The sequence below is a fragment of the Rhinolophus hipposideros genome (assembly GCF_964194185.1).
Source record: "Rhinolophus hipposideros genome assembly, chromosome: 5".
NCBI classification, from domain to species: domain Eukaryota; kingdom Metazoa; phylum Chordata; class Mammalia; order Chiroptera; family Rhinolophidae; genus Rhinolophus; species Rhinolophus hipposideros.
In genome coordinates, this window is record NC_138051.1 from 3,772,251 (window position 1) to 3,796,017 (window position 23,767).

At 38.6% G+C, this 23,767-nt stretch overlaps 1 protein-coding gene across 12 annotated transcripts in view; it reads right to left on the reverse strand.

The window, feature by feature from the left end:
- NEO1 (neogenin 1) overlaps positions 1-23,767 on the reverse strand; it is a 213,738-nt gene that overhangs the window by 58,826 nt on the left and 131,145 nt on the right. The window lies entirely within an intron of this gene.

Below are 23,767 nucleotides of genomic sequence, written 5' to 3' on the forward strand. Positions count from 1 at the left end.
AAGAGAACAGAAAAACAAAAAACAAAAAAGAAATAAACAAAACCACGATGGGAAATAAAATAAAATGAATGAACATAAAAAAGGCCATTAAACTGAAGGCTAACATGCAGGCCAGGGTAACTACTGAAAACTAATGGGCACTATTTCAACACACATCACTGTTGAGCAAGCAGGCTTTCGGGTCCCTACAATGGTGGAGGGCAAGGGACAGGAGGGGGACAGTTGAGAATACGACATCTCACAGAAGGCCATAGCAGTGCCTAAGTAATTTTCTTTAACCCTGAAAAGTAGCATGCAACATCAGTCAAACTTTGCAGGTAAAATTCTCATATACGATAAAACCTCAGTTCATCAAAATATGGAGAGACGTGTAGCAGGCACGAGCCTAGTTACACTCAACGCGGGCTGCGGGCGACTGCGAACTCTCTGCACAGCTGTGTCCTCAGCCCCGAGACAGATCCGAGAGCCCCAGCTTCCACTTTCGTCTAATAGCAAGCTCTGCTCTCTGTGTTGGCAAGACCCAGGCAAGCGTGACAGCCTTCCTCACGCTGCGAACTTATGGTTCATTTGCTATCTATCAAGTCATTTAAGTATGACAGTACAAAATCATAAAACAGAAAGTACAAAGCCACAACAACACAACACCCAGGTAGCTTGTCTGTCTGCTACACTTGTCACTGCAGCGTGCAGACTCCAGCACCGGATGGGACAGGTGGAGCGTGGAACCCGCTCGTCCAAAGCTCTGTGTGTATACTTGTAGTCGTGCGTAACTTTATTACCTCCTAAGGCAGTCCCTTGGACACCTCCGATTTTAGAAGTTTATTCTTTTTTTTATTAGTTTCAGGTGTACAAAACAATGTAATAGACATTTACCCCCCACACAAAGATAACCCCCCCCAATCTACTGCCCCTCTGAGATCATATATAGCTGTTACAGTGCCACTGACTCTATTCCCTATGCCATACTCCATATCCTGTGACTATGCATATATTGAATTACAGTTGAAGTTTATTCTTAATATTAAATCTAAAAGCTCCTTCACTTCGGGGCCAGAAAGTATAAATTCAATCTCACAAATTTTAACCTAAAGGATTTGCTAGAATTGTGTCATAACCTTAATGGGGACACTCACAGAATAGAAGCAGAGAGGAAAACATGGAAATTCTCCACCTAGGTTTCAATGAAATGGTAGGGCAACAACCTCCTGGAAATGTCTGTGGCTGTAAGAGGCTCTAGAGTGCGGCAGTCTGATATGCCAGAGAGAATAAATTCTCCAAGGGGAAGGCGGAGGAGACCAACCTCGTCTCTAGACAGGTGAAGGGGAGAGGTGACCCAGTGGCTTCTATGTACTGCACATATGCTCTATGGCACTCTGCTCTTTATGTGGGCTGTTCAGTTCTTACAACTCTAGAAACAGGTACTAAGTATCACTGTATCTCTAGCTTACATGCAGAGATGGACAGTGAAAAGGGCTAACTTGCTCATCCTAGGTCGCACACAGTACGTGGTACAGCAACCCTGGGGTTAGTTTCAGAGGCCTCTGGATTCAGCCAATGGGAGTTCTGGTCCTGGCTGTGCCACTTACTGTTTGTGTCACCATGGACAAATCCGTTGTTCTTTCTCACTTGCTTTTTTTCCTCTCCTTCTGAGAAAGTGCCTTTAAGAGTGTGGGGTGCTATCACAATGTAGACTATGCAGTCATTATTCAGATCCACATCCAACTTCACCGATACAAGGGTCCATGTGGTGAGAAAGTGAAGTGTGAGTGGCCACTGAGGCCTCGTTCTGATCCTTAGGCTTCGACAGATGTGCCGCCTCTGAGAAATAAATACCTCTCACCCACAGCTTTCAGAGTTCTTTTCCTTATACTGTGTCAGCTTATTCACACAACCACCCCATGAGGCAGGGTGGAAAGGACAGGATTACATGTTGCATGACGGTTAAAAAGGAGTCCAGAACTCCCCGCATTTCAGGCTTGGGAGAGAGGGCGGACGGTGGTGTCATTTACAGAGAAAACAGTCATTTACACGCCCACTGCAGTGCTCCTGTCCTAGCCCCACTGTCCCCCACTGGAGCTACAGCTGCTCTTCCACGTGCTGGCTGAGCAGGTGGAGTCGCATGTGACCAAGATAATCAAACAGGCTGTTAGGTGACACCAGGATCAATGGCACGATTAAGGGATGGAAGGGACTTCGTACTTCCAGCATGACAGTTTGAGGAAGTCAACAAATCCTCTCCCATTTGGGGGAAATTTTTGGTAGCTTTAAAGCTGGGCAAAAAGCTGTCAAAAACCTGGAACTGTCCAAAGTCATACAACCAATTGAGAGGCATTTATTCACAAAAACTTTCCTATTTAGGGAAAAACAGCAAGTATGTGGCATTCTTGCCTGGGCTGCTCCCAGCACCCCCGCTCTGTTGGGGTGGTTGTCAACAGGGTAAGGCAGGCCCTGGAAACCAGTGGTTTGGCTGCTGCTGCCAGACAGGGCTCCTCCGATGTGGAGCATTGTCACTGCAAGTGGCAATCTTGGTGGCAAGTGAACAGAAAGGGTCGGTTTGCTCTGCTAGCCTGAAGTTGTGATTTGGGGGGGCAAGCGATGGATGGTAGATTAGTTGGAGATTTAACAGGGAGTTTGGTGAGGTGAAAAAGCAATAAGAAGGTTTGATAAGTTCTCCACTTATTGCGGGTTAACTGAAAGCCATGACAGAGACAGGAGGGGGCCCTGGCCACCCATATGTCCCTGGCCAGTGGACCCATGTCTAGTTTGGAGGACAAGTGAGAGAGCCTGGTAGAAAGCAAAAGCTTGGGGAGACTAAAACGTGACCTGAATTTTTACTGCATTCTCCAAACCACTTATGAATCCCCCAGCCCAGTGGAAGGCTTATTTATTCGCTTGAGGTATTCGAGCACAACTTCTGACTGACACTTGACTAAACACTAATGTGTACAGACACGGGGGTTACCCTTAGAAAACCAGGCTTAAAAATAAAAACAAGAAAATTAAAAACAAAAACTGAGCAGAAGCGCCCGTGGCTTCACACTGTGGGAAGACGGACATCACAGATGAAGCCCAGGCAAGGTTCCACAAACCAAAAGAACTGCTGGGGGCAACGAGTCAAAACCCATAGTTGCTACGACGTTACCCAAAAGCATCCAATAGTCAACAAAGAAATAAAGAGATGGGCAAGAAGTATTAAAGGGCAATCAGTCTCAGCGAGTCCTGCGATACTAGATTTAACAAAGACTTCAGAGCAGCTATTAAAATATGTTCAAGGAACTCCAGGAACCTGTCAGGAGCTACTCAGGCTCTGAGACTTTACCTCATGGAGGTGCTAACAAGACAGTTATTACCGTCTGTGGGTGCCGGCGAAGGCGCGAGTCTCGCAACAGAGACCAAGAACTTGATCACTCAGGGCCAGTGCAGCAGCCAGCACTTCCTGTTGGTTCTAGTCAATTCCCCATATCCCCAAGTCTCACGAAGACAAGACAAAGGGCCCAGGATGGATGCCCGCGCCTGCAGTAGGCTGTTAAGAGAAGGACCCTGGGCTTGAGGGATTCAGCACTTCACAGCAAGGGGAGGCAGGCCCCAGACAATCAATGGGCCTGCTGCAGGCATCTAGTTTAATTGCTGTGGTCAGAGACATCCTTGGTATGGTTTCAGTCTTTTTAAATTTACTGAGACTTGATTTGTGGCCCACCACACGGTCTATCTTGGAGACAGTCCCGAGTGTGCCTGAAAAGGACCTGTTGGGTGGAGATTCGACAACGTCTGGTCAGGTTGGGTGACAGGGCTATTCAACTCATCTATGCTCGAACTTTTTCAAAATCTCCAACGACTGTCATTGAATTGTGTATTTCTTCTTTGACTGTAACAATTATAAATGCATATGCATCTAACAGAGCCCCAAAATATATGAATTCAAAGAAATCTGGGAAAACCCCAAATATCTGGAAATCAAACAATCCACTCCTAAATGCCCCAAGGGTCAAAGAAGAAATCACAAGGAAAAAAACCTAAAAATATTTTTAACTGAATGAAAATAAAAACACAACATATTAAAAATTATGAGATGCAGCTAAAGCTGTGCTAAGAGGGAAAGTTAAATACCTTTATCAGAAGAGACGTCTCACATGAATTACCTAAGCTTCTACCTTACTGTAGAGTGTGCACCTAAAGTGTTCTCACACACAGAGAGAACATAATCATGGGAGGTGATGGATTGCTAATTAACTTGATTGTAGGAATCCTTTCACAATGTATACATATATCAAATCATCATGTTGTACACTTTAAATACATTACCATTTATTTGTCAATTACACCTCAATAAAGCTGGGAAATAATTTAAATTTTAGCCAAGTTATTAAAAACAAAAAAAAGCTACGAGACTGAAACACTAAGAGAAAACATAAGTTACCAAATTAAGAATCAAAGAGGAGACAATACTATCAACCCTATAAATATTCAAAAATTATAAGGAAATATTATAAACAAATTCATGCCAATAAAGCAGACAACTTTGAGGAAATATAAAATTTCTCAGAAAGACAAAAACATCAAACCTACTCAAGCAGAAACAAAATCTGGATAGAACTGTAATAGAGAAATTTAATTAATAAATAAAATCTTCCCACAAAGAAAAGTCCAAACCCAGATGGCTTCACTGGTAAATGCTTTCAAATATTTAAAAAAGGGCCAGCCCGGTGGCTCAGGCGGTTAGAGCTCCATGCTCCTAACTCCGAAGGCTGCCGGTTCGATTCCCACGTGAGCCAGTGGGCTCTCAACCACAAGGTTGCCAGTTCAATTCCTCGACTCCCGCAAGGGATGGTGGGCAGCGCCCCCTGCAACCAGCAACGGCAACTGGACCTGGAGCTGAGCCTCCACAACTAAGACTGAAAGGACAACAGCTTGAAGCTGAACAACACTCTCCACAACTAAGATTGAAAGGACAACTTGACTTGGAAAAATATATATATGTATATTTAAAAGAAGAAATAACACTAATTCATCACAACTCTTTCAGAAAACCGAGGAAAAACACTTCCAACTCATTCTGTGAGATCAGTATTACCTTGATATAAAAGCCAAATGTATCACATGAAAATTAATATCCAATCATGATCATAGATACAAAATCCATTAACTAATATTAGCAACCCGTATTTGGTAACATAGCAAAAGGATTATATACCATGATCAAGTAGGATTTACCAAATGAATCCAAGACTAGTTTAACATCCCCAAACCAATGCAACACACCATATTAAGAAAAAAAAAGAACAACTACTGATCATCTCAGTAGATGCAAAAAAAAAACACTTGACAAAATCAAACACCTATTTATGATAAAAACTCTCAACAAACTAGGAAAAGAAGTAAACTTCCTCACCCTGAAAAACCTACAGTGAACATTATACTTAGTGGTAAAAGAGGAAATGCTTTTTCCCTAAGGGTAGAAGCAAGATGAGGATGCTAGTTCTCATATCTTATTATCAGGCATTTGTGTGAAGTCCTAGTCAGTGCAAGAAGGGGAGAAAAAGAGAGAAAGTGAGAAAGATTAGAAAGAAAGAAGTAATACTGTTTTTATTTATGGATGACGTAGTTATCTAGAAACCCTTATGAATCTATGGGAGAAGAAGGCTACTAAAACTAATAAATAAGTTTAGCAAGGTCATGGAATACAGGTCAATACACTGAAAACCAACTCTATTTTTATATATTAGGAATGAACAATCCAAAAATGAAATAAAGAAAACCACCCCATTCACAATAGGATCCAAAAAGAATAAAATACTTAGGAATAAATTTAACAAAGAAGTGTAAGATTTGTACCCTGAAAACTACAACACATTGCTGAGAGAAATTAAAGAACATCTAAATACAAAAAGATCTAAAGGAAAAGATCTTAATAAATAAATGTTCATGGATTAGAAGACTAAATGTTGTTAAGATGACAAGTTCCTCCAAAAATGTAATAGAAATGCAAGTGACCTAGAATAGCCGAAACAATTCTGAAAAAAAAAGGTTGCAGGACTTGCATTACCCGATTTCAAAATCTACTATAAAGCTCCAGTAATCAAGACAGTCTAATATTGGCATATGAACAGGCATATAGATCAGTGGAAGATAATTGAGACTCCAGAAATAAATTCCCAAGTTTGTGGTCAACTGGTTTTTGGCCAAGGTGTCAAGAAATCTCAGTGTGAGAAGAACATCTTTTCAACAACCGGTGCTGCTTCAACTATGAATCTAGATGCAAAGTAATAAACTTCAATGCTTACTTACCACAAAAACCAGCTGAAAATGGCTCACACACATAATGGGAGAAAGAACGGGTGAAAGCCTGTATCTTGGGTAAGAATGTGTTCTCACGCATGACAACAAATGCAAAGACATGAAAAAAAAAAAGATAAACTAGATTCTAATCAAAATAAAAACTGCACTTTAAGAAAAGCACAACTAACTAAATGACAAGAGAAGCCACAGACTGGCAGAAAGTATTTCCAAATCATGTATCTGATAAAGGAGTTGGATATATAATTCAGAATAATTATTCGGAAGCAGAATATATAATTAACTCCCATAAATCAATAAAACAAGTAACCCAATTTAAAAATGGGCAAAAGCCATGAACCCTCATTTCACCAAAGAAAACATACAAAGGTCTAATAAACACAAGAAAATGTGCTCAACATCACTAGTCATTAGGGAAATTAAATCAAAACCACAGTGAGGTACCATTTCACATCCACTAGAATGGCACTAGAATCGTCAAAAGGGTACACGGTCCTCAGTGTTGGCAAAGACGTGAAGCAACTGGAACACTCACCCTTACTGGGAGGAGTGTGTTAGTCTTCCAATGGATAAATATGAATTGTCTCCATGTATTATTTGAATCTTTAGTATCTTTCAAAAATGTTTCAGTTTTCTGAGCATAAGTTTTGCACTTTTGTTAAATGTATTCCTAAGTATTTTATTCTTTTTGATGTTATTATAAATGAAATTTTCTTAATTTGAATCCCAGATAGCTCACTACAAGTATACAGAAGTACAAATTATTTTTATATACAGGTATTGACTCTTGCTGAGTTCATTTATTAACTTTTCTTTATGATTTTCTACATACATGATAATGTTACTCTATAAATAGTTTTACTTGTAATTTCTTAAAAAGTTAAACATAGCATATGACCCAGAAATTCTACTCCTAGGAATCTACCCAAGAGAAATGAAAACAAATGTCCACACGAAGATTTGTATACAAACCTCCATAGAACCACGATTCAAAATAGTCAGAAATTGGAAACAATCCAAATGGCCATCAACTGGGAAATGGGTAAACAAAATAGGTACATCCATATAAAGGAGTACCTATTCAGCAATTAAAAAGATACAAAACACTGATATATGCTACAATATGGATTAAAAAACAACACATTACCCTAAATGAAAGAAGCCAGTCACAAAGACTACATATAAAATGACTACCAAGGGCAATTTTATAGAGACAGAAAGAAAATCACTGATTTACACGTGGCAGACAAACCCGAGGGAATGTGGGGGGATGGCAATGTTTTCTACCTATCCTGCAATGATGACTATACAGCTCTACATATATTTACTAAAAATTACTACAGCGTACACTTACACTGGGTGAATTTTATGGTATGTAAAATCATACTTCAATAAAACTGTTAAGAGAATAAAATGTCTTAGACCAGTTAGTTGGAACTACTAACATACTTTTTTTCTAGTGTAAGATAGCAATAGCTATAGTTCTAGGACATCTCTGTTGCTCAAAACAACTGAGCTTAAAAAAACATCAACCTATTTGAAATCTTCACAAAATTAAAATGTCCAGAAATTCCTCAAAGATTTTACAAATGCCTATTAGTTATCACGGGGCCCAAAGCATAAGTGAATTATATAGATCTCTAGGCCAAATGTAGTAAAAGCCTTTGTTTCTTAAAAAAAGATGTCTGATTATATTAAGGATTATGTTGGTGTCTTTCTCTTCTGCCACCTGAAAATGTTCACTCCTGAAAACGAAATTCCTGATTGCATCACTCCCTGAAACTACCTACAGAATAAAGTCCAAACTCCTCTGCACAGCACTGAGGGCTCTGCACAAACTGCCTTTCCACTTACCTGTGGGACGTGCTGTGCTCTGGGTCGGCCTGGTTCCTGAGCACAAATGGACTTTTCAGCCTCGGTGCCCATGCTCACACTGCTACTACATTTAGAGCAATAAACACCATGTAAATCTGACTGAGTCAAAGGCAGCCGGGAAATCTGAGAAAAGCTATTACACTTTCAAAGTCTTAGCGACATCACAAATGCTGCTAGCTTTGACCTGCTGCTCAAATGCTTGGCAGCAGCCTCATACTGGCACTTTCTCTGAAACCTACGACCTCTGCAGGCTCTTAAGTGAAACCAAGCGAGCTTATCCGTGTGAGATCCTGAAAAGGGGTCACATCCCTCCTGATCGAAGTTCGTTACTTGACGAAATCATCAGAGCTGTTGAGATATCATTTTCAAAATCCAGCTCCACTGTGGTTGTTTTAATGATCCATTATATTTGTGACCGATAAAGTGTCACTTTTAGTGTTTTATAAGTATGACTGTGACCGACCCATCCATCCATCTATGCACTTAAAACAGTTTCCACATAGAGATGGTCCGATTCTGTGGTGTGCACACTGCCCCTGGTTAGGGGAGCGGATGGTCTTCATCTGACGCCACTCACACAAGCCAAGGCAGCTGTGCGTTAGGCACATGTAAGCTTCCTCCTGAAACTCAAATTTGGTTCCTTTTTCATAATCTTTCTTTGAAAACAGATTCCTTTGAAAACTTCTTGCAAAATCTTCTGGACACCTTCAAAAGGTAAGAAAACATCCTGGGGACATGTCTCCCTCCAGCCTCCCTTTCGTTCCTTATGTAAAGGAACTGACTAACTTGGCATTTCCCAGGAGCTTGATTCAGAATTCACTGTTCAGAACTGAGTCCGATTTACACGGTACTTATTGCTCTCAACTTAACAGCAGTGTGAACCAAAGTACAGTTCCCAAGAGCACTTCTTTTGGGAGATGCTGCCAGGTATAAGGTAAAAACAGAGAACAATCCTCTTTCTTTGGGAGACCGTGGGGAGCTGCCATGCTTATTAGCATGTTAAAGACTCCCACAATTCTACAGGAGAAAAACCTGTTCCGTTTGTTAACCTAGCATTTCTCATTCTTAACTGATCATGAACTCTCTTTATCCCCAAACAGGAACCCAGTCTGGACAATCCTGAACTAAACGATACCTGAGACAGTGTCCCGTGGAGAACTCCTTGAAGAGAACTGCCTGAAAACCTAGCATCACTGTTCAACTACTTCTGCAGGCAGTTTATTTCATATTTTTATTTCAAAGTCCAAACGTAACAAGCTTGTTATAAAAGTAACTTAGATAATACAGAAGTACCCAACATAAAATGGTTCAAGTTCTGCTTTTCATCATTTCCGCAATACCGCTGTTAAGTCTGGCGTTCATTCTTCCAAATATTTTCCTTTTCAGTGATACACTTACATACACATAAACCTACATGTAACCATACATAAGTATGAGAACAGAATGATGCCAAACATGTTGCTTTGCATACTGCTGTACAAGGCAACACGTCTTTGAGTTCCCACGTCAGTAAGTATGAACAAACCTCATTGTTCTCAAGTGCTCTGTGTAATAACTGTAACATGGTTTATTTCATCATCCCCTTATTGTTACTTACATTTAGTCTGTTTCCATGATTTATTTATTCATTTTGGCTACTTCAGGCAATGTTTCTGTGAACTTTCCTATACATGTGCTTTTGTGCACATGTGTAAATATTTCCGTAAGGTGATTTTGAGAAGTGAAAATGCTGAGCCAAAGGTCTGTATATTTGAAAGCTTGACAGATGATGGCAAATAACCTTCTGAAAGTCTACTTTGGCTTCTGTTTTAGGGCAGAAGGCCAAATACATTCTGGGTCCAGCACTCTATAAATACCGCCCCCTACCCACCACAAACAGGACAAGAAATAGGAACGCGAAGTCCGTTTTGGACAAAGCTAAGAGATCTCTGTAATCCCTACCCACAATATGTGAAAAAGGTAGATAGGAGAAAGGTAAATTAATTAAATGAACAGAGTCAATCTAAGTACCCCCAGAGGGATGGACTCATGAGACTCAACTCAACTGTCCTTGAAGGACAGCACTTTAGGAGACAGGGTTGATGTGGGGGACAGAGGAATTAAGAGTATCACACCTGGAGACAGGAAAAACTAAATCACAGAGGTTTTGGGCTCAGAGGTGACCAACAGGGGGTGGAGACCACATACTGAAATACGAAATGCTCTATCTTCCTCCTCAACCAGGCTTACTACACCAGACAAGAGAATGAAGCATCCCTGTCTGGAAAATCTGAGCAGAAGCAGAGGAGACATACAAATATTGCTATGTTGCTAGATCAGGTCATGGCCACAGTAACAAAAAGACTGACTACCCAATTGTTCCATAATAAAAGCCAAGTAGTTAAAAAGCTTTATCCCAAAAGTTTAAGGAAAAACAAGGTATCTGCACAGCCTCAAAGTATAGCTCCTAAAATATTTATTAATTACAGAGAGGAAAAAAATAACTTTACAACTGAGAAAGCTGGCAGACACCACCTTAATTAACCACATGATCAGGCTGACATTACTGAATAATAAGGCATATTGGTATCATGTGCCCCTTATATGGATGTGTTGAAAAGGGCACAACAATTCTGCAGTATTTGTCAAAAAAAATAAACAAATAAATCCATAACCTTAAAGTAACCACAAGAAAACACCAGACAAGCTCCAGGTGAGAACATTATATACCAAATACCTGACCAGTAATTCTCAAGTGTCATGGCGTAACAGATAAGGAAGAACTGAAGAACAGTCACAGGCTGAAGTAAACTAAGGAGATGTGACAACTAAATGCAATGTGGGATCTAAAGTTGGATCCGAGAACAGAAAAAGGACAATATCACACTCTTAAATATGAATCAATTGCCAAACTACTTTCAAGTATTTGAGGATAGTTCTCTTCTTTTGATCGAAATTTCCCAGTTCTTTCTTCTGATCTCTTTACAACATGGTTTCAAAACCTTTCTATAAATTCTTAAAATGAAGTGGCCAAAATATACATAAGGATGCTATATATTTTTTGTCATTGTAATTAAAGATTAAAATAGCTTCTAGGCATCTACATCACACTGATGAGACCTACTGAGGTAGCAATAACCTAAAGGCCATAAGACTTCTTACATGGTACTAAAAAGAACTGATTTCACTATGCTATCCTGCACTTTATATAATGTTGAAAATTAAATATATACTGCTTGCACAGAGCTATGTGATAAGAATGTTTTACTTGTGTAGAGCTATGATAATAGTGATTATATTAGCATTAACTTATGTGAACCTTTAGAAACATTTCAATGAGATAGTTGAAAAGAGAAATTTATACTTGTTAGCATCATTGATTTTCCTTAAGGTTTTTTCTGGCTAACTTCTGCTCTTCCAAAGTGTTATTTCAAATATGCATTTTTCCATATTAGAACATCCACTTAGTTTTTTCTTTTTTTTATATATTTCCATTTCTTTATTGAACTACCATTTGTTCTATCACTGTGTTCATGTTTTCCTTTATATCCTTGAACATATTTATAATAGCTGCTTTAAATTCCTTGTCTGGTAATTTCATGATGTCTGCCATTTCTGGGGTTTGTTTTCTACTGATTGACTTTTCTCCAGGTTTTGGTTCAAATTTTCCTTTTTAAAACTACCTGTTGGTTGTTTGGATTTTGTTACTTTCCTTGAGTGTTGAACTTTGTTCTGGCAGGCAGTTATCCTTGCAGATTAAATTGTTCCTTCAAGGTTTGTTTTAAACTGTTAGGCTGATTCTACACTAGCTTTGAATCTAGAGCTATATTTACCCTACTTTTAAAATATAGCCTTTCTGCAGGCTCCATTGAGTACCTGGGGTGTTCAACAAGGTCTCTTTAATCTGATTGGATAGAATGTGAACATTTTTCAACCTTGTGTGTGCTCCAGTAATCTCTCAGCTCTTCAGTAATTGTTCTTTCCTTAGAAAACGTTCTTTGTCTGGACTTGTAGAGTCTTGCTCTGTGTAGGTGCAGTTTAGTGTTTAGTAAAAGACTCAAGGGGAACCCTATATAGCTTTCTTTAATTTCTTTGCACATCTCTCTTCTTTCCGGTAGCCTGCCCTACAAATTTGAACTATCTTTTTAGCCCTAAACTCTGATCTCTGCTTCCTTAGCTCATTGAGTTTGCTCCCCTCCCCCAACCCTGCACTGCAGTCTAGAAAGTGCTTCCAGGTAGAAAGCTGGGGATAACTATGGGGCTCAGCTCATTTGTTTCCATTCTCTTAGTGATTATGGTCCTGCAGATAGTCTAAAACTATTTATTTCATATATTTTGCCCAATTTTCTAGCTGTTTATATATCAGACAGGCTAGTCCAAAACTAGTTACTCTGTCATGGCCGGCAGTACAAGTTCCAAATGCTTTTAAGATATTACAATAATTATCAATACTCTTTCAAAGAAGTATTACTGTAATAAAAAACAACACTGGATTAAAAACATTTCTAAACTCTGGACATTATAGGAAACATTTATGTATTTTTACTTTGTTATATCCATTTGTTTCCTTTGCAGGTACTAATATTTATGACACACTCAATAAATGTTTGTTCAATGGCTAAATAAATAAAAACCAAAAAACATTTAAGACAAAATATGTAACTGTGGGGATATGAAGAACTTTAAACTATGAATTTATACCCTAAAGAAAACTTTTCAAGCTGAATTTCTCACGAAGACTCATGACTAACTAAACAAGACACGAAAATAGACTTTTAGATAAAATCAGGCAGCTCTCCCTAACATTCTAAGATAAAGTAATACTTTTATTAGCCAAAAAAGGCAAGAATGCTTGTATGTAGTCAAGTAAACATGCTACTCAACTTCAAAATTAATCTTAAATTATTTTTCTCCAATTTGTAAAAATTTCACCCACTTTATTTGCTTTTTCAAATAAAAGTTACATGTATCCAACACTCGGTTTCACAAGATGAGTCTTCAAGCTTTCTTATTAGTTTTGAATCCATATAAGAGTCTACATTTCCAACTCCATCATACTATTAACAGTCTAGCCAGCTCCTGGTTAGGGCTAATGAAGTACTCAATGGTTGGTGCCCACGACGCCCAAACTGCACTCTCGATCCTGAACAAAAGGACAATTGCTCTATGGCTACAGAAAACACTTCTAATCCCAGTCAAGCTCCTGGGCATGGATGTAGAATGACCAGCCGGAAGAAGAGACCACTCCATGAGCTAAAACAACACACAGCTTTCCTACTGATGAGTAGGGTGCCAGATTCTTATAAAAACGAAGTTCACAACTTCTCAACTTTTCAATAATTCTTACTTCTCCACCTCTTGTATTACCTTATACTTTAAGTCTGATTTGCAAAAAAAAAAAAAGACTTAGTGAAAGCAATCTGGCATTTCAGATAACATCTACAAGTTAATGTCATTGTAATACCAGTAAGCCAAACAAAGAGATAAGCTATTTTTTATAATGCCATTGGAAAGTCAATCAAAACTGCTACAGGTGCTTGTCCCATTGTGAAATAATCATAAAAATATATGCATGAAAGTTCAAGTATCTCAGTATTCATCCTTCAAAGTTCTCTACTGGGTCCTACTCCACAAGTCTGAGAGAGAAGTTCGTTTTCCCTGCCTGTAAACAGCTCAAACAAAGCAATCAAAACACCTTGAGAAGCACCGAGAAACACCGAGAGTCCAATAAAACAACTGTTCCTTCAGATTAAAGACATTCAAATGAAGCATTTACACTCAACGGAGAAACAACAATTATACTACACTATTAATCATAGCCTTTTATTAAAAATAAAAATACTAACAGAATGTGAGAAGCGCTGCAAATTATTTGCTCCTGAGAGTAATCTGTCACATAAAGGAACTACTGAAAAATATGTGGCAGTTACAATGAGATCAAGGCTGTACAATGGTTGTTCCCAATGGCGTCTATTCAAAAGATTAGGCATATTTCATGGAAGCTCATAACTGAGAAGCATCAGAAAGACAGATGTCTTCCCCCTTTCCCAAACCAATACAATTCACCACTATCCCCAAGATTAAGATATAATGATACTGAATTAAGGAGAACTAAAGTAGAGGAATAATGCTATACAATGGTGATGATTTAGGCTTCGCATCCTATTATACGGTCACAATCTGATGTATAAACATCTGCTTCCAGGAAACTCATATAAATACGTGTAACCCCCTGCACTATCCCATTCTGCTGGACACCCCCCATGGGAGTTAGTGTTAAAATACTTAAGATTTTCATAGATTCTAAAGTTTCAAAGTAGAGGTGAGAAAGATGCTTTAGAAAACAGAGGCAGATTTTAGAGTAAGGAATAATTTTTTAAACATAAAGTTCTATTCAACAGGAGCATGGGCTATCTCATGCAAAAGAATGCCCCACCCCTGGAAAACGGTAAAGACAAGCACTGTACAGCTAACATTTGTAATTCTGAAATTCTATGATTTTCTGGAACAGAACAACTGGTATTGCTAATAAACCTTAGGGATTCTGTACTTATCACTTGTTTGAAATGGCACAAACCTCAGTGTTATGCACTATCAAAAAAATGCCTTATAATCAAATTGTTTTGTGAAATTACGATGTGAATTTGAAGACCTGACAGATATATACTATTTTCCTTCTAGGTTTTTTATGATGGAAACAATGATTTATTCGATGCCTATGTTTTATTTGGGAATCACCTGCCATATTATGATCTATTATTTTTCAACTTCTAGAAAAGAGAAAACAAAATGTATATTTAGTATGAAAATGACTCCCAAATGTTCTGAATCTCCTTGAAATTTTCATGCTAACTCAAATACTTTTATTGATGCCAGCATAACGAGGAGAACCTAATTAATTCTAAAATTATTTTGCCATGTCCTAGATATTCATAAATATTAATCCCAACAGCAGGATTAAAACAGATGTGCTCAAGATCCCTACTCATATTTAAATAAATTCCACACAAATATGTATTATAAGCCAACAGCCTTGATGTAGAAATTTATTTGAAAAGGTGCATTTCTAAATTAAAGACAAAAATTAAACTGAACAAATACACATTAAATATTTAATAATACTATTTATTGGAATGGCACATGTCAGGCAATACCAGGCATCATTAAGGTAAGTGCCACAAATGAGAAAAGGCACAAACCCTTCTTCCAGTGATCTTACAATTTAATAGGGAAGAATTGTGCACCTCAAATGACTATATTGTATGAAAACTAGTAAGTTGACAGTGTTAGAAAAGAGATCATAGAAATGTAAAATGAGGTAAAATGTAAGCAATTTATTTCTGCTGAAAGATGGCCAAGAACACTGCAGCTGTGGCAGTTAAAACTGGGCCTTGAAAGACATAGAGTTTGGTTCCGGTAGACAGGAATTGCACCTTATGAGCAAAGCAACTTCAGTGACAAAGTGTAAAGCAAGTGGTGGGCAGAAGCCATACATCCACAGTGTCACTAGTGTTTAAATGGATCTGTCTGTTAGTCAGACAGGCTAGGTTCATATCCCAGCTCTGCTGCATACATTAGCTGTGTGATCCTGGCAGGCTACGTAATGGTTTTAAACTTCATTTTTCTTAAATATACACACAAATAAAAACAATATCCAATTTACTGTGTTGATGTAAGGATTAAAAGAGATAATATATTGGAAGCATTTAGCATGTTCCTTGGCACAGAGTAAGTGTTCAATTAATATTAACTTACTATTATCAATAGTGATAAATCTATTTTATTAATCGAAGGTGAATGAGATTGAATCAAGTTGGACTGAACGCACAAGTCTACCTTTTCTTCCAACCAAAATCTTTTGAAATTACAGAGGTAACAAAAAACACTTGAATAAAAAAAGGTGACATCCTTAAAACTGAAATGTTGATAAGTTCATAAAAGATAGAAAGTGGTCGAGTGAAAACAAAAGAATAGAGAAAATGTAGAGCCAAATCTGCCAGAGGAGAAAATAGTTTTCAAACGAGCAGGTCCGAGCAAAACCAGACATGTTCTATAGGCATGAGAAAACACATGCGTAATTAAGTAAAAAACTATCTTTGGAACACCAGGCTCACCCTTCCACTCATACTGAGCCACATACTGCCCTGGTTTTACCCAGACCTGAAACCTTAAAACATCTTTCCCCCAAAAGAGTCCTTAGGGTAAACTTTTATTAATTGATTCGACACCAGTCAGCAACGGGCAAACAAGGACAAAGACAAATATGTATAAAAAGCTGGAATTAACACGGAATGTGAGGTACAAAACTCAATAAAAGAAATAATCAAGGGAACAGAACAAATAAGCGAAAAGGAGAAAATTGTAAAAGATGTGAAAGATTTGAACCATTGAACAGTAAGTCATTCTTTTAAAAACTTTTAGAGATCCTGGAAATTAAAAACAAGCAGGAGAGAAGTCGGGGTCGGTCCTCGCATGCACAGAGCTTGAAAGTCATCATTCCTGTCCTAAAACAACAAAAGCTGGGCAAACCTCAAATGAACGAAACTTAAAATGAACTCCTTTTCTTGGATTCATCAGAGACCTGAAATTACAAGGCACACTGCCACCCCAAATCTGGGGAGACAGGTGCGTCCGGAGATGCAGCAACTGAGATCTGTTTACCTGAAGGAAAAGGCACTGGACCCATAAACAGATACAGTAGGAACATTTAACTGGTAATTTTGATAAATTTCTGGAGGTTGAGTATGAACTACTCATGAGAATAAGAAATTCCTGGGGGCTGCAGTCTTAGCAGTGACAAGTTTTTGTGGGCTTTCCACTCCAGGAATTCCTTCTCACCATGAGGATCCAAAAAAAATCCTCCTCTCTTAGGCAGTGGGAGGGGAAGAACCATTGTGAAACAAGCCCAGAGTCTTTTCCACAACCAAGGCCCCCTTTCCCAAGGAAAGGACTTTGTTAGAGCACAACTCTCAAACCTTATCCCCCCTGGAGGAAAAGAGGTCTTACCTGCTGTAACTTCCTCCCTGTTTCACCTGAGGGGGGAGGGGAAAATCCAACAACCCAGTCAACATGGGACAGGGCTTCAAGGAAACAGATTGGGAACACTATAGGCAGGGAAGGGAGAAGGAAGAAGAGGGAAAAAAAAGACACCACTGGACACTTATGAAGGTCATAGCCGTGAGACATAGGCCGACTTAAAGTCTGAGACTTAATCAAAAGATTATGAAATGGTCCTCTTCCTCCACATCTAAGGCCACACAAATGGGGCTCGAGTATAATAGTGGATTTCAAGTAAAATAACTGCAAGAGACACTCCCTCTGAGGAACAGATCATAGTCAAGTTCTGAAGTCGGGTAGAGGCCAAACACCAAGTACAGCAGGGTAATCTGAAGCCTCGGGTATCTATAGCTACAAAAACATTAAACACAGCCCAACCCCAGCTAGATTAACATAATCCTCATACCAAAGGCCTATTTACCTCAGTTGCATTACCTGATACAAGATACCCAACTTCCAACAACAAATTATAAGGCATGCCAAAAGGCAAGGAAAAACACACACAAAGAATCTGAAGAAATGAAACCACAATCAGAACAAAATACATGACATAGTGGTAGAAATTACCAGAGAGAGAATTTGAAGTAACTATAACTAATCTGCTAAAGACTCTAATGAAAAAAGTGGGTAACATACAAGAACAGATGAGTAAACAGACAGACAGAACTCAAAGAATCAGGAGTGCTAGAAATAAAAAACACAGTAACAGAACAGATGAATGCCTGTAATGTTCCCATGAGCATACTTGACATGGCCGAGGAAAGCATGAGTCAACGAGAAGGCAGGTCACAGAAACTTCCCAAACTGAAATGAAAAGAGGGGAAAAAATGAAACAAACAAACAACCAAAAAACCCTAGAACATCCAAAAACTGGGGGACAATATTTAAGGTGTAAAATGAAATACCAGAAGGAGAAGAAAGAGGGAATGGAAAGGAAATACTTGAAGTCAGAATAGCTGAGAGCATTCCAAACTTAATGACAAAGACCAAACCACAGATCTAGGAGATTCAGAGAACACCAAACAAGATAAATATTTTAAAAATTCATATCTAATCAAATCATATCATATTAAAAAACCAAAGACAAAGAGAAATTTTTTGAAAGAAGTCAGAGGAAAAAAAATCACCTGTAGAGGAACAATAAAAAATTAATGTGAACTACTTATCAGACCACATAAGAAATAAAATACTTAGTGTTGAAAAAAACAAAACAAAAAACCACCAACCTTGAATTCTATATCCAGAAAAACTATCCTTCAAAAGATTTTCTCAAACAAAAATTGAAGGAATCATCACTAGCTGACCTGCCCTGAAAGAGATGTTAAAAGACATTCTTCAAGCAGAAGAAAATGAAACAGGTTAAGAAATTTGGACCTACATAAAAAAAGAGCATCAGAGAAAGAATAAATGAAAGTAAGATAAAATCTTTTATTTTTCTTATTCTTAATTGATCTAAAAGATAACTATTTGTTCAAAGCAATAATGTGGATAAGTGAAATGAATGACAGAACACACAAGGGGTGGAAAGAAGGAACTGAGAATACACTGTTAGACAACATCTGCAAGTACAATGGAAGCAGTAATAGTGTTATTTAAAGACGGACTTAGAGGTTTTCCGATGGCTGCAGGGCTGTGGGCTCCTAACGTGTCAGTAGGGCTGATTGTGTGGCTGGCTCCCACTGGTTCCTGCGATGGGGACGGCCGGTGTGGGGAGGGAGGTAACCAGTGTGGGCGACCTCACAGCCTTTCACCTGGGTCAGCAAAGAACCCCGGCCTCCAATATGCTGGGAAGGGGCTTTGCAGCACCTTCTCCAGCCTGTTGGTGGGAGAAGTATTCTCCGTTCCCCAGGCCAAAGTAAGAGGGTGGAGGAGGTTTCCGGTCAGGGAAGCAGGCTCTTGTTCACAACTGCTGTATCCCATGAAAGCGCTGCAGTGAAGGGGAGGGTCAGCAGGTGAGCCATCCTTAACCAGAACCTTCCAGGCTCAGTGCTGTGCAGGGACAGGATTCCCCCATTTGGGGAAAGTGTCACACCGCCACCAGACAGCCTACAGAGTTCTGGGTTGTGCAGCCAAGCAGGCAAAGGGTGGCCTTTCTAGAGCCACCCTCTTGCAGTCTTGAACCTCAAGAAAAGGTGTGGAGAGTGCTGCTACCTCCTGGCCTAATGGAAAGTGTTGTTAAGTTGAATTCTGAAGATGACACATTAGAGAACTCTGGACCTAACTTACAGGAAGATAAAGAAGACAGGACCATTTCAGAGATCTCAGACTTCCCTACATATGGACAGAAAACTGAAGCAGAGGCTCATATAAATGCATATGAACAGTGTCCGTCTGGAATTCCCTTACATACGTGGAATAAATTTCAACACTTTGAACAGAAAACCTCAACTTCGAGATTCAGAAGGGAAAAAAAAGAAAATGCTCCAGAAAAGGTAAATTGAAGAATGAAGAATCTCAGTGTCAACAGTGTTCAAGTGAAACCCAGGGGAAGTGTTACGGAGAGTGTGACGTTTTCCTCAACTCTTGTCTTCTTGAGGGTAAGAATTCAGTCAAGGGACAGAGATTGTGCAGCACTGGACAGTAAGAAGTTTATTAGCAAAGCAGATCCACTCCAAGGATTGTGGAGCGACTGTCCCAAGAGAGGGAAGCAGCCTCTCCCTACATTGTGGGAGAGTTTTTATCTCTGTGGGTAGAACTGTCTCCCCCGCTCCCTCTCCAGCACTTCTCACTCTCCCGCTGGCATGCGTCCTACTCCCTTCTTGCTCCCACGGTTGTCGGAGCTCATTACCATGGCCCTGAGGAGCAGGGCGTACCTTCTGATAAGCGGGATGTTTTCCCATCCCTCTCTGGCATTTTTCCTTCTTTTTGCTTTAGGGCACATGGGAGCCCGCTGTCCTGCTGAGCCAGTTGTTTTGTGCCCGCCTCTGTTTATGATACCCAGCAGAGCAAGGTATCTATGACTTAAGTAGGAGCAGCTACAGTGGGCCTTCTAACAGGGGCCGGTTTCCTCCTTCTCCTGCTCATTCTACCTTTCTACATACCCTATCAGAAGGAACTTAATCAGTATTTTGCAGTCAATGACCAGTTAGAACCTGCTATTAAAAATAAAAATAACTGACAAGTCGGACGTTAAAAAGAGCACAGAATGGGCTATAGAAGAGTAGAACATTGAGAAGGCTGAGGAAGTGCAACCAGCTAGCTACCTTAGAGCTTGATCCGAACACTGCCAAAACAATTGCCTGCCACAACTTTGTAAAAGCCAAAAAGGAAGCTGAAAATTCGTAAGTTGCTTGAAAAAAAGAAGAAACTTGCATGGGGATGTGACGCAAAGATGAGAAACCAAAGCGACATGTGGTATCTGTAACTTGCTGGAGCTCTTCAAGACTCAGCATCTTTACTTGACTTTTCTCTTGCGTCGTCAATTGCTCAATTTACTGGAAAGATTTTCCTGCTTATGTTAAGTATGTCAGGAAATTCATATAAGTAGAAAAAATAAGCATAAAACTTGGGAGTTGATTATCAAATCTTTTCAATCTTTTTCTAAAGAGTTCATCCTATTGAAGTGAATAGAACTGAGTGTAGTGTTATTTGTGCAAGGAATCTAAGCATACATACAGGAAAAAAAATAGGACTTTATTTATTTACGTAGACTTACAGTACAAAATCAGTTTTACTTTTCATCCATTTGGCATAGCATAGCTAATGAGTCCTTGTGCTTTCTTATCTGTACTCCATGTAACTGCACTTACCCTGGACTTGTGTTTCAAGATTGGCATTTGTTTATGACGGATTAGTCATAAAGGCAAGAAAGTCTCAATTGATACTGTCTTACACATGACTTTATCTTAATATTATAAAAGTAATTATTGGTTCATTGGCTGCAGGAGAGTTGATACTTCACAGAGACATAATGAAAGCAACTGATTAAAAAAATGGATTTAACATTAGTTAAAAGGGATAGTGTAAAATCTAGGGAAACCACTGAAATATTTTTAAAAGAAATACAATTCACACTACAAGAGAGGAGATGAAAGAGAATCACATAAAATATTCAAAAATACTATGGAAAACAGTGGCATTCCTCAAAAATATAAAAATAAAAATAGAATTCATATGATCCAGCAATTCCACTTCTGGGTGTAAACTCACAAGCACTGAAAGCAGGTGTCAAAGAGATATTTGCACACCCACGTTCAGAGCAGTATTATTTACAATAACTAAAATGTGGAAGCAACCCAAGGATCTGGCAATGGATGAATGGATAAACAAAATGTGGTCTAGACACACAATGGAATATTATTCAGCCTTAAAAGCATAGGAAATTCTGACACATGCTACTTTCTGTCATTGAGACAGAAAATAAAATGGGGTTGCCAGGAGCTGAGGGGAAGGGAAAATGGGGAGTTACTGTTTAATGAGTATAGAGTTTCAGTTTTGCAAGATGAAAAGATTCTGGAGATGGATGGCGGTGGTGGTTGCACAACAATGTGAATGTACTTAAAGCCAATAGTGTTGCACTTAAAAAATGGTTAAGATAGTCAATATTATGTTACATGTATTTTAACACAATAAAAAAATTGGGAAAAAATATTGGCAGCAGAAAATAACAAGATAGAGAAGAGGAAGTGGAGGACAGGGTAGCTAGCACAAGAAACCATGTGTGTGGGTACTTCTAGTTTAGGATAATATTCAAGGAATGAAGGAGCAGTGAACAGGAAGCAGATTACAAATTCTGCCCTGTCCAAGGAGGCTCAGTTGAGTTAGAAACATCTTTTTATAACAGATTAGAACACTGATGCCAAAATTTCGAGTAGGAAGATCTCTTTTTACATAAACGATGTTTTTGAAGATCTTCATGTGTTAGTGGTTGTAGTTTAAATATTCTTTGATTAGAAAATCACATGACTGAAAGTTACAATGAATTCAGAAAAAAAATAGTAAAGGGATGGAGAATGATATACAATGCTGACACTCATCAAAAGAAAGCTGGGGGAAGAAAAGAAACCGATTTGAGAAGTTAAAAAAAAAAAAAAGAAAGCTGGAATAGCTAGCTATATTAATTTTAGACAAAGTAGACTTCACAACAAGGAAGATTATCAGGGATAAAGAAAGGCATTACATAATAATAAAGTTACCGGTTCTCGAGAGACCACATAAAAATTCTAAACATGTATGCACCCAACAAAACAGTGTCAAAATACATGAGGCAAAAATTAACAGAACTGCAAGATAGATAAATTCATTATTATAGCTGGAGAATTTAAATATCCTTCTGTCAGCAAATCACAGATCAAGCAGGAAGAATATTAGTAAGGAAATAGATGCTCTGAACAGCATTATCAATCATCTTTATCTAACTGACATTTATAAAATATTCCAACTAACAATAACAGAACACACATTGTTCTTAAACTTACATGGAAAATTCACCAAGAGAAAATCTGGGCCATGAAACCCTAGAATAGAAATCATATAAAGTATGTTCTGACCACAATGGAGGTAAATGGGAAATAAGTAACAGGAATGTAGATGAAAACCCCCACATATTTGGAAATAAATACGCATTTAAAGTTTCGAACAAGCAGAAGAAAGGAAATAATAAAAATTAGTGCAACAACCAATGAAAATTAAAACAGGTAAACAGATAATATAAGACTAAAAGCTGATTATTTGAAATTATCAATAAACTGATAAACCTCAATCATGTGCCAAGAAAAAAAAGCCACAAATTACTCATATCAGATATGAAGCGAGGCCATTACCACTGATTTTATAGGCATTAAAAAGATAGTAAGGGAATACTACAAACAACTCCATGCCCATGTATTTGATAACTTAGATGAAATAGACTAATTCTTTGAAAAACAAACTATGAAAACTCACACAAGGAGAATTAGATAACCTTAAGAGCTCTATGTCTATTCAAGAAGAGTCAATAACTAAAAATCTTCTATAAAGAAAGCACCAGGCCCAGATGGTTTTACGTATGAATTCTACCAAGCACTTATGAGATTAATCATACTAATTCTCCACACTCTCTTCAAGAAAACAGAAACAGAGAGAACATTCCTAAGTCATTCTATAGAGAACATTATCCCATTATCAAAACCAGATAGACATTATCAGAAAAGAAAACTACAGACCAATGTATCTTGTGAATGCAGACACGAAAATCCTTAAGAAAATATTAGCAAATGATTGAATAAATACATAAATGAGGGAGATCCGACAAATTTCTGGTGCAGAAGAATTCCAAATAGTTTATGTAGATACTCTGCCCTCAGGAAGAGGAGCCTACCTCCCCACTCTTTAAGTGTGGGCTGTGTACAGCAACTTCCTTCCCGAGTGTGTATGTGGAAAAGGAAGAAAAGGAGTCACTTCACAGTGGAGACACATGACAAACACCACTTCAGTCAGGTGATCAGGGTCAACATCCACGGTGATCAGTCATGTTGACAGTATATCCCCTTCATGTGATGAGAACGGAAATTTACCCCTTTGATCCTCCTCCAAAAATATCCGTATTCCCAGTACAACCATGAGAAAAATATCAGACAAATAT